Raw genomic sequence first — 10,799 nt, 5'->3', positions numbered from 1 at the left:
AGTGGTCATACATCTATCATCATATAAAATATATATTCAGCATTGGTTGGTTGTTGTCCTTTGTCTTTGAAGAGGACCACAATGATGTCATCATTAGAAAATGAAATCTCAGTGTGTCCAACTGAGTCTAATCAAACCAATATGAGCTCAGAATGCTCTACCACAGATTGGACACAGATAGTCCATATGAATATTTAGGATGGATATCCCAAATTTGCACATTCCTGCGTTTATTTTTTCCTGTCTCAATTCTGTTATGCTCAAAGAACACAGCACCCTTCCTGATGTGGGCATACCATGCTAAACAGTGCTGTGCCAGTGTCCCCATGTTGCACAGTCAAATCCAAAGATCTTGAGAGAGACTTTGAGAGTGTCCTTGTATCATTTCTTCTGGCCACCATATGATCGTCTGCCCCATACAAGTTCTCCATAAAATAGTCTTTTTGGCAAGCGTATATTCTGCATTTGAACAACATGGCCAGCCCATCAGAGTTGCATTCTCTAAAGCATAGTTTGAATACTTGACAGTTGAACTCCAGCAAAGACTTCAGTGTCTGGTACCTTATCCTGCCAGGTGATCCTCAGAATCTTTTTAAGAGTTCAAATGGAAGCAATTCAGTTTCTTGGCAAGACACTAGTAGACTATCCAGGTTTCACAGGCATGTAACAATGAGGTCAGCACAACGGCACTGTAGACCTTCAGTTTGGTACTCAGTCTAATACCTCTTCTTTCTCAAACTTTTTGTCGGAGCCTCCCAAACACTGAGCTAGCTCTGGCAATGTGTGAATCAACCACATTGTCAATGTGTATATCCCTGGAAAGTACACTACCAAGGTAAGTGGACTTATCCACAACATTCAAAACTTCTCCATGTGTTATAACTGATGGTTCCACATATGGACGGTGTGGTAGTGGCTGATGGAGCACCTGTGTTTTCTTGGTGCTAATTATTTGGTCAAAATTAGCACAGGCAGCCGAGAATTAATCTATACTTTGTTGCATCTCAGCTTCAGAAGCTGCATTGAGTGCACAATCATCTATAAATGGAAAATCATGCACCAGCACTCCCTCCACTTTGATCTTGGTTTGTAGCCTTTTCAAATTAAAGTACTTGCCATCAATACAGTAGTTGACTTGATGCCATGTTCATCCTCATTGAAAGAATTTGTCAATATGGTTGAAAACATCATGCTAAAAAGCATAGGAGCAAGCACACATCCCTGTTTCACTCCATTGGTGACTGGGAAGGCACGAGAGCATAGTCCATTGTACAGAACATGGGCAAACATACCATCATGAAATTGATGTACAATATTGATGAACTTCCCCATGCTCAGTGTTGATGGAGCAACATTGATTAGTGATAAGGACATGATCCTAGGAGATGGGCTGAACACTTGCATAGTGTCCTCAACAGACCATCATCTTTCAATGCTGAGGCCATTGACCATTTACCTCAGGTTGAAGTCAATTCCTCCTTATCTGAACTTCCTACTGAAGAAGAGGTTTTGAGGGCCATTAGGCTCCTTTCATGAGGAAAAGTACCTGGTACTGATTCAGCAATCATGGGGGATCTTTCTCTTAGTCATTGCTGGCAAAGTTCTTGCTAGAGACCTCCTTAATAGGCTAATCCTTCACCTGGAAAATGGTCATATACCTGAGAGCCAGTGTGACTTCAGAAAGGGCCGAGGAACAGGTGATATGGTGTTTGCTGCCCAGCAACTCCAGGAGTAATGCCAGGAGCAGAACAGAGGTCTGTATACAACATTTATAGTTCTGATCAAAGCTTTTGACACTATTAGTCGTGAGGGCTTGTGGAAAATTATTCAACATTAGTCATGTTGTGAAAGAAGAATCAGAACAAATGGGAAATTTTGTTTGGTTGATTCTTGCTGTCTCATTGAGTCATTAGTTTCTACTTGCCCAGTTCTAATCTTTATTAAATTGTTTTCTTCAGTTAACTTTTGCATCTCCTTTTCCATTTGCTCAATTTTCCTTTTCAAAGAGATGTTCTCATCAGTGAATTATTTTTTTATACTTTTAAAATCGTTTGGCCAGTTTTTCTTCTATTTCGTTCTTCAGCTGTTAAAGGAGAGCTGTTTTTGCATGCGAGCAGTTCATAGTCCCTTCTGAATTTTCAGATGGAAGTACAGTCTTACTACTGACCTCTTTGGTACTTGTGTTTTGGTCTTTGTCGCCATAGAAAGATTGTATTTTTTTCACCCTTCTTTTGCTTTTTCTTATTCGTGATGGTGATTGTGTGTTGTGGCTTTTGGTTCTTTCATTTAGAAGCTTCAGAACTTGGTGTTAAGCTGACTTGTGTGAAAAAGCTAAGAGCAGGCTTTTGTTTTGTGTTTCCCTGATCAGCCCTGGGGTTAGCTTGTTAAGTGTGAGGGAGGGGTGGTCTGGTCATGGGAGATCTCCTCAGCTGAACTGAGGCAAAGGCAAACTCAGGGGATAGTGATCCCAGCTGCCCTATTGTCTTCCCATTTCCCCTGGAGTGCTGAGGCAGGCCTAGATCCTAGTGCAGCTTTCCACCCCTTTTGGGCCTCCTCTCCTGGCACTGAGGCTTGCCTAGGTCCTAGTGCGAGTTACCTCTGCCCTGGGTCCACTTTCCTTCCAATTTGCCTCTGCCACAGTAGGAGGAATCCCCTTTAACTATTTTCCTAGCCTCAGGTGTTATGAGACTATTTTCCCCCTCTGCTGTTCCTGCTGATCCAGGATTTTTCTGGGGAAATATTTTATGGTTCTTTCAAGGTCATTGAAGGGGGAGGAGAGAGCATTTACTGATCACTCTGCCATCCTGGCTCCCAGAAGTTCAAGTAGGTGACTTACAGACGTTTTGTCCTTGGGTTGAAAGTCTCAGGAGCTGCTGCACTGATATCTGGCACTCAGCGGCTGTCACTTGCTTGGCTCTGCTGGTCTGTCACCCTGGGTTGCAGCTCCACTGGTTCTGCCTGCTGCTGTCTCAGGTTTCCTGGGGCCCTCCCACTCCGCTGCACTGGATGCTCTATGCTGTGTGTTGTGGGTTCACCCCTGCAGAACAGATCCTTCCCATGTACTTTCCAATCTGTCCTGGGCTTTGAATCTTCCATAGTCTGTCTCCTATTGGATTCTGCACCTCCAAAATTTAGTCAGATTCTCTTTTTAGAGGTATCTGAAGGAGTTTGTCTAAGAGCTTAGGTGAGTTGTTGCTCTCACTCACCCCTGAGCTCTTCTAAGAAGGTTCTTTGTGCTTCAGACTAGTTCGTATTGCCTTCTGAGGTTTCAGATGGGAGTACAGTCTCAATGCTGACCTCTTTGGTATTTGTGTTTTGGCCCTTGCCCCCATAAAAAGATTCTATGGTCTTTTATTTTCTGCTTTGCTTCTTACTCATGATAATAACGTTTTTTATGACTTTTAAAGTAGATCTCTGACTCTGTGGCACAGAGAATTCTGTCCCACAGTTCTTGTCTTCAACTTGAGACTTTGTGTGTTGTGGCCTCTGGTTCTTTCAGCTAGAAGCTAAAATGCTGCAAGTAACCTGGTGCTGAGCTAGCTGGTGTTGGAAAGTAGAGACCTGGTGAGGTCTTTTTGCATTTCCCCAAAGTTGCCATGGAGCTAGTTCATTAAGTGTGCAGGAGGGGTGGTCCGGACACCAGAGGTTTCCTCTGCTGAGTTAAAGCATAGGCAATATCAGTAATTGGTGATCCCATCTGTGTTAGTGTCTTCCCGATTTCCCTGAGGTGCTGAGGCACACCTGAAGTCCTGGTGTTAGCAGCTGCTGGCTTCACCCCCTTGGGGCTCAGTATCTTCTCCTGGTTTGAACTACAACAGAAGGAGGATTACAGAATCTACGAAGAGGGGTAATATCATAGTAGGTGCATCTGTTATGATGCTATGAGCCTGAACTAGAATTCTTTGTCATTAAACAGATGTATAATACCTCTATCTTCCCAAATGTAATTGTGTGAGTAGGGAGCTGGCGATTGAAATGTGAAGGTATAATAGAAAGATTACTTAGAATACACCCCCCCCCCAGGTTTTCCCATATTTTTTTAAGACAGGTCATGTCAAAAATTGTAAAACCCTGCAAAAAAATTTCAAATTCACATATTGGCATGAATTCTTAATGATGAATGATGTTAAAAACTTCTTGTTTTAGAAAATTAAATATAATATAATTACATTTTTTTTTGCTATTTTTGTTATGCTCTTTACTTCTCCTGGAGGTTATTGTGTCCTCACCCTCCCCAGTCTTTACTTGTTGATATCTGACCCAGGTCAATTGTGATCACTTCCAGGGAGTCTATCCTGATCTCTGAGCAGAGAGAGATTTCTCTATGATCTTTGGTCTCTTGATTTTAACTCTAGTGCCTTTTTCCTATACTATTACAGACTATTTAAAGCAGGAATGGTTCTATTCACTGTAGTTGCAAATGGGTGCCTAGAACACTGTAGGAATTTAATGAAAACATTGATTCATAGATTGATAAAATCTATAAACTTATGCTCTCACTACATTCTCATTTATATTACAATTATTTCAACATATGTTGTTCTCTGTACTAGATAATAGGATTCTTGAGGGCACCTAGGATGGATTTTTCATCTTTACTTTTTCCCTACTACAGGGCTTCTTAACCAGTTAAATGTCACAAACTTTTTCAGTGGCCTTTTTGAAAAGCCTATAGACCGTTTCTCAAAATGATACTTTAACTTGCATAAAACACATAGCATTGCAAAAGAAATAATTGTTTAAGCAATTGTTATGGTAAAACTTCATATTTCCCATGTTAAGAATCTGTGATTTAATGCCCAGCATTATGTATCACTCAAAATAAATGATCAAGGGGGCAGAGCCAAGATGGTGGAGTAGAAAGACGCACATACACTAGCTCTGAACCCACAACCCATAGAATATCTGTAAAAAAGAACCCCCCGGTGAATTCTGGAGCAGCAGAAGCCATAGAACAGCAGTGCAGATGAGATTTCTGTTCCAGAGAGCCCTGCAAACCTCTCACAAAAGGTCCGTCACACTGCAAATGCAGAGCCCAGCCCAGCTCTGCTGTGGCCTGGCGGCGCCAAGAGGAGCAGATCCGAGCAGGCTTCAGGGACAGAATCTCCAGTGGCCGCATGGGTCCCTCCACCCACAGGTGATGGAGGTCGGTGAGAGGGTCTCTTTGGCAGGTCAAGAGGGGAGTGGGGTGCCCCCATAACTCAGGCCCCCTAGGGAGGAAGCAGAAGAGGTGGGAGCAGACAGGGGCTCCCCAGGCAGGCAGGAGCCCAGACCCATTGTTGAAGGTCTCTGCATAAACCCCCTGAGGGAACTGAGCCAGTGAGGCAGCCCTGCCCCCACCTGAGCACCTGAACTTGATCTCATACTGAATAGCAGCTCCACCCTCACCCAAAGCCCTGAGTCTGGGAAGCAGCATTTGAATCTCAGACCCCAAGCTCTGGCTGGGAGGATCTGGCAGCCAAGTGGGTGTGAAGAGAATATTCAGAAGTCAAGTCACTGGCTGGGAAAATGCCCAGAAAAGGGAAAATAAATAAGACGATAGAACGTTACCTTCTTGGTGAACAGGTATTTCCTCCCTTCCTTTCTGATGAGAAAGAGCAACACTTACCATCAGGGAAAGACACAGAAGTCAAGACTTCTGTATCCCAGCCCACTCAATGGGCTCAGGCCATGGAAGAGCTCAAAAAGGATTTTGAAAATCAAGTTAGAGAGGTGGAGGAAAAGCTGGGAAGAGAAATGAGAGACATGCAGTCAAAGAACGAACAGCAGGTCAGCACCCTACTAAAGGAGACCCAAAAAAATGCTGAAGAAAATAATACCTTGAAAGATAGGCTAACTCAATTGGCAAAAGAGGGTCAAAAAGCCAATGAGGAGAAGAATGCTTTAAAAAGCAGAAGTAGCCAAATGGAAAAGAAGGTTCAAAAGCTCACTGAAGAAAATAGTTCTTTCAAAATTAGAATGGAACAGATGGAGGCTAATGACTTTATGAGAAATCAAGAAATCACAAAACAAAACCAAAAGAATGAAAAAATGGAAGATAATGTGAAATATCTCATTGGAAAAACAACTGACCTGGAAAAGAGATCCAGGAGAGACAATTTAAAAATTATGGGACTACCTGAAAGCCATGATCAAAAAAAGAGCCTAGACATCATCTTTCATGAAATTATCAAGGAAAACTGCCCTGACATTCCAGAACCAGAGGGCAAAATAAATATTCAAGGAATCCACAGAACACCGCATGAAAGAGATCCAAAAAGAGAAACTCCTAGGAACATAGTGGCCAAATTCCAGAGTTCCCAGGTCAAGGAGAAAATATTGAAAGCAGCTAGAAAGAAACAATTCAAGTATTATGGAAATACAATCAGGATAATGCAAGATCTAGCAGCTTCTACATTAAGGGATCAAAGGGCATGGAATAGGATATTCCAGAAGTCAAAGGAACTAGGACTAAAACCAAGAATCACCTACCCAGCAAAACTGAGTATAATACTTCAGGGGAAAAATGGTCTTTCAATGAAATAGAGGACTTTCAAACATTCTTGATGAAAAGACCAGAGCTGAAAAGAAAATTTGACTTTCAAACACAAGAATGAAGAGAAGCATGAAAAGGTGAACAGCAAAGAGAAGTCATAAGGGACTTACTAAAGTTGAACTGTTTACATTCCTACATGGAAAGACAATATTTGTAACTCTTGAAACTATTCAGTATCTGGGAACTGGGTAGGATTACACACACACACACACATGCACATGCACATGCACACACACATAGAGACAGAGTGCACAGAGTGAATTGAAGAGGATGGGATCATATCTTAAAAAAATGAAATCAAGCAGTGAGAGAGAAATATTTTGGGAGGAGAAAGGGAGAAATGGAATGGGGCAAATTATCTCTCATAAAAGAGGTAAGCTGCTAGGGTTGGAAGCTCAATTCCATGTGGACAGTCTCGGGCAGGTAAAGGTGGGAACGTTGTGTAAGACTAACTATATTTCCCTCCATCCTATGCTGCCCCCAGTTTCTTCTATTCTCTCTTTTGACCTTGTCCTTCCCAAAAAGTGTTTACATCGAATTACTCCTTCCTCCCATTTGCCCTCTCTTCTATCATCCCCCCAACCTCACTTATCCCCTTCTCCCCCACTTTCCTGCAGTGTAAGATAGATTTTCACACCAAATTGAGCCTTAAGCCAAATGTGATGAGAGTAAGCTTCCCTTTTTCCCTCTCACCTCCCCCCTTTTCCCCTCCACTTAAAAAGCTTTTTCTTGCCTCTTTTATGAGAGATAATTTGCCCCATTCCATTTCTCTCTTTCTCCTCCCAATATATTCCTCTCTCATCCCTTAATTTTATTTTTAGATGCCATCCCTTCCTATTTAACTCACCCTGTGCGCTCTCTCTCTCTCTCTCTCTCTCTCTCTCTCTCTCTCTCTCTCTCTCTCTCTCTCTCTCTCTCTCTCTCTCTCCATATGTGTGTGTGTGTGTGTGTGTGTGTGTGTGCGTGTAATCCCTCCAACTATCCAAATACTGAGAAAAGTTTCAAGAGCTACAAATATTATCTTTCCCTGTAGGAATATAAACAGTTCAACTTTAGTTAGTCCCTTATGATTTCTCTTTTCTGTTTACCTTTTCATGCTTCTCCTGATTCTTCTGTTTGAAAGTCAATTTTCTATTCAGTTCTGATCTTTTCAACAAGAATGCTTGAAAATCCTCTATTTCATTGAGTGACCATTTTTCCCCGAAGTATTATAGTCAGTTTTGCTGAGTAGGTGATTCTTGGTTTTAATCCTAGTTCCTTTGACTTCTGGAATCTCATATTCCAAACCCTTTGATCTCTTAATGTAGAAGTTGTTATCCTGATTGTATTATTTTGTCCTCTGGTTATAGAATGTCAGGGCAGTTTTCCTTGATAATTTCATGAAAGGTGATGTCTAGGCTCTTTTCTTGATCATGGTTTTCAAGTAGTTACATGATTTTTAAATTGTCTCTCCTGGACCTATTTTCCAGATCAGTTGTTTTACCAATGACATAATATCTTCTATTTTTTCATTCTTTTGGTTTGGTTTGTAATTTCTTGGTTTCTCATAAACTCATTAGCTTCCATTTGCTCTATTCTAATTTTTAAAGAGCTGTTTTCTTCAGTGAGCTTTTGAACTTCCTTTTCCATTTGACTAATTCTGCTTTCTAAAGCATTCTCCTCCTCATTGGCTTTTTGGACCTCTTTTGCCAATTGAGTTAGCCTATTTTTAAAGGTGTTACTTTCTTCAGCATTTTTGGGGTCTCCTTTAGCAAGCCGTTGACTCGCATTTCATGATTTTCTTGCATTGCTCTCATTTCTCTTCCAAATTTTTCTTCCACCTCTCTTACTTGATTTTCAAAATCCTTTTTGAGGTCTTCCATGACCTGAGGCCATTGCATATTTCTAGGTCTTCCTCTGATGATATACATTGTTCTTCCTCATCTGAAAGGATAGAAGAAAATACTTGTTCATCAAGAAAGTAGTCTTCTATAGTCTTATTTTTTTCCCAGTCAGTTACTTGACTTTTGAGTCCTTTTTCAAGAAGAGGGTATACTCTGAGGACCTGTAAGTTCTTAGTTCCTCCAAGGTGGCACAATCAAAGGAGAGGCACTTATGCCTCTCCTGGCCTGTGCTCTTGTCTGTGAGTAACCACAAGTACTCTGTTTTGCCCAGGATTTGCCAGTAGAGTTCCCGCTCCATAACTGCCTCCAACTCCATCACTGCCAGCTCTCCTCCTCATCCCAGGGCTGCCACTCAGAGCTGAGATCCAGATCAGTGTCTCAATTCCCCCAGCATCTTTAGGTTGAGGCCTCCAAAAATGGAGACTGCCCCTGCAGTTGCTGGTGGAGCCAGACCACGTTCCCTTCTCATTCATGTGAGAGAGCTTTCTCACTGACCTTTGAAGCTATCTTTGGCATTTGTGGGTTGAGCAATCTGGGAGCCACAGCTGTTGCTAGGGATTCTGCCCCTTGAGGCCTGCTCCAGTCCATCCTAAATTTTTTTTTTTAAATGGACTTTCAGTAACCTATAAGACAACTGAAACTTTATTCATTCTGTCTACTCTTCTCATCTTTGTCTTTTTCCTGCCCTGCTGTTTGTCCTTTCCAGTTATCCCCAGAACTATTCTTGATGATTCAGACTTGTTTAAGGAATACTTCCTTACTTCATGAAAGAAGAATCTCAGCACTATACTCTCAAGGATCAATTGCACATCTTGCAGCATTTATTCAGGCTGGAAGAAATAGGGTGATTGGATGAGCCCACAAAGGCAGTCTCAATATGGGGTCCAAGATATTTCTAATTAGTAATTTTTTCCTGGGAAGCCCCAAATTAGAAATAACCCTATCGCCTCCAATATCATCAACTATCCAAAGAGCATGAATCATAAGACAGTTGAAAAGACCCTGAAGAAGGCAGCAGAAGTCTGGAGCAGTGTGATGCTCTTGAAGTTCCAAAGAGTGTGTGAACAAGATTCTTACACTGAGTTTGCTTTCCTGGATGGAGATCGTGGAAATGCCTACCTCTTTGATGGAAAAGGAAAAATGTTTTTGCCCTAGATTCTGACTACCAAGGAGCTGTCCACTTTGACAGCGATGAAGAATGGTTATATTCTGAGGAGGAACCAACCTCTTTCTGGTTACTGTTCATGAGATAGGCCATGCCCTGTGCCTGGGACACTCTCAAGATTCAGACTCTATCATGTTCTTCCACTATCAATATCAGCACCCAAGACTCTTCAGGTTCAGTGATGATGATATAATAGAGATTCAGACCCTTTATTAAGAGAAAAGAAAATCCCACATCCTGAATATCCTGAAATACTAGACTTGGAATATATGGATAATTTTCAATAGAAATTGTAAATTTCCTTGACCTAAGAAGGAAACCAATAACTCATGGGAAAATGTTTCCCATGTTATCTTTGAGGCCTGCTGCAGCTAACATCCAAAGAATTAGGGGAAGAAAAATGGTGTAATTAAAATTTGAACTCTGAACAACAGCACAAAAAGGAGTATATTTTTTATATGAAACTGAATCTCCATTTCCTACTGCCTTTTTTTAAAAGTATGTAAATAAATTGTACATATTATTTCTTTAAAAAATAAATTTTCAATGAATTGCCAGGCTTTCATGTTTTTGTTGCCAAAAACAGAAAAACAAAAAACAAAAAACCCTGAACTTAATTGAAAATTTGACATGAAGATCCAATAGAAGTGCTTTTTTTCCTTTTCTTAATTTGTATTTGTTTATAATGTTTTTTTCTTTTCTCCTTATGTATTTAAGTTATTGAATTTAAGTTTAAAATAAATTAATAAAAAAGTGAATGAAACTTTTGTCAGAGAAATTCCCTATGAACATGTTTTTCCAGCTTCTTTCTTCAAGTTATGGCTGCATTAGCTTTATTTATGTAAAATCTTTTTAACTTTATGTAACCAAATTTGTTCATTTTACCTTCTGTGAACTTCTTGCTCCCTTTTGATCATGAGTTCTTCCCCATCCACAGATCATACAAGTAATTTGCCCAAACTCCTCTTATTTGCTTTATATCATAATCACATGTTCATTTTGAGCACAACCTAGTACATTTTGTGAAATATTTGTATATATCTGACTTCTGCTAGAATATTTTTCTAACAGTTTTGCTGAATGTTGAGTTCTTTCTCCAAAATCTGGGATCTTCATTTTTATCAAAAATTGGTTACTATGCTCATTTGTTTCATCATATCCTTAATTTTTTTTCCACTACTCAACCTCTCATTTTCTTATTGAATATCAAGTTTTT

At 40.6% G+C, this 10,799-nt stretch overlaps 1 pseudogene; it reads left to right on the top strand.

Moving 5' to 3' along the window:
* The first annotated feature begins 8,834 nt into the window (after positions 1-8,834).
* On the top strand, positions 8,835-9,799 carry LOC140532222 (matrix metalloproteinase-26-like; annotated as a pseudogene).
* The last annotated feature ends 1,000 nt before the right edge of the window (positions 9,800-10,799 follow it).

Source organism: Notamacropus eugenii, chromosome 3, assembly GCF_028372415.1.
Source record: "Notamacropus eugenii isolate mMacEug1 chromosome 3, mMacEug1.pri_v2, whole genome shotgun sequence".
In the NCBI taxonomy this organism is placed as follows: domain Eukaryota; kingdom Metazoa; phylum Chordata; class Mammalia; order Diprotodontia; family Macropodidae; genus Notamacropus; species Notamacropus eugenii.
The sequence above is the reverse complement of the archived record's forward strand: the minus strand, read 5'-3'. Positions and strand labels throughout refer to the sequence as shown.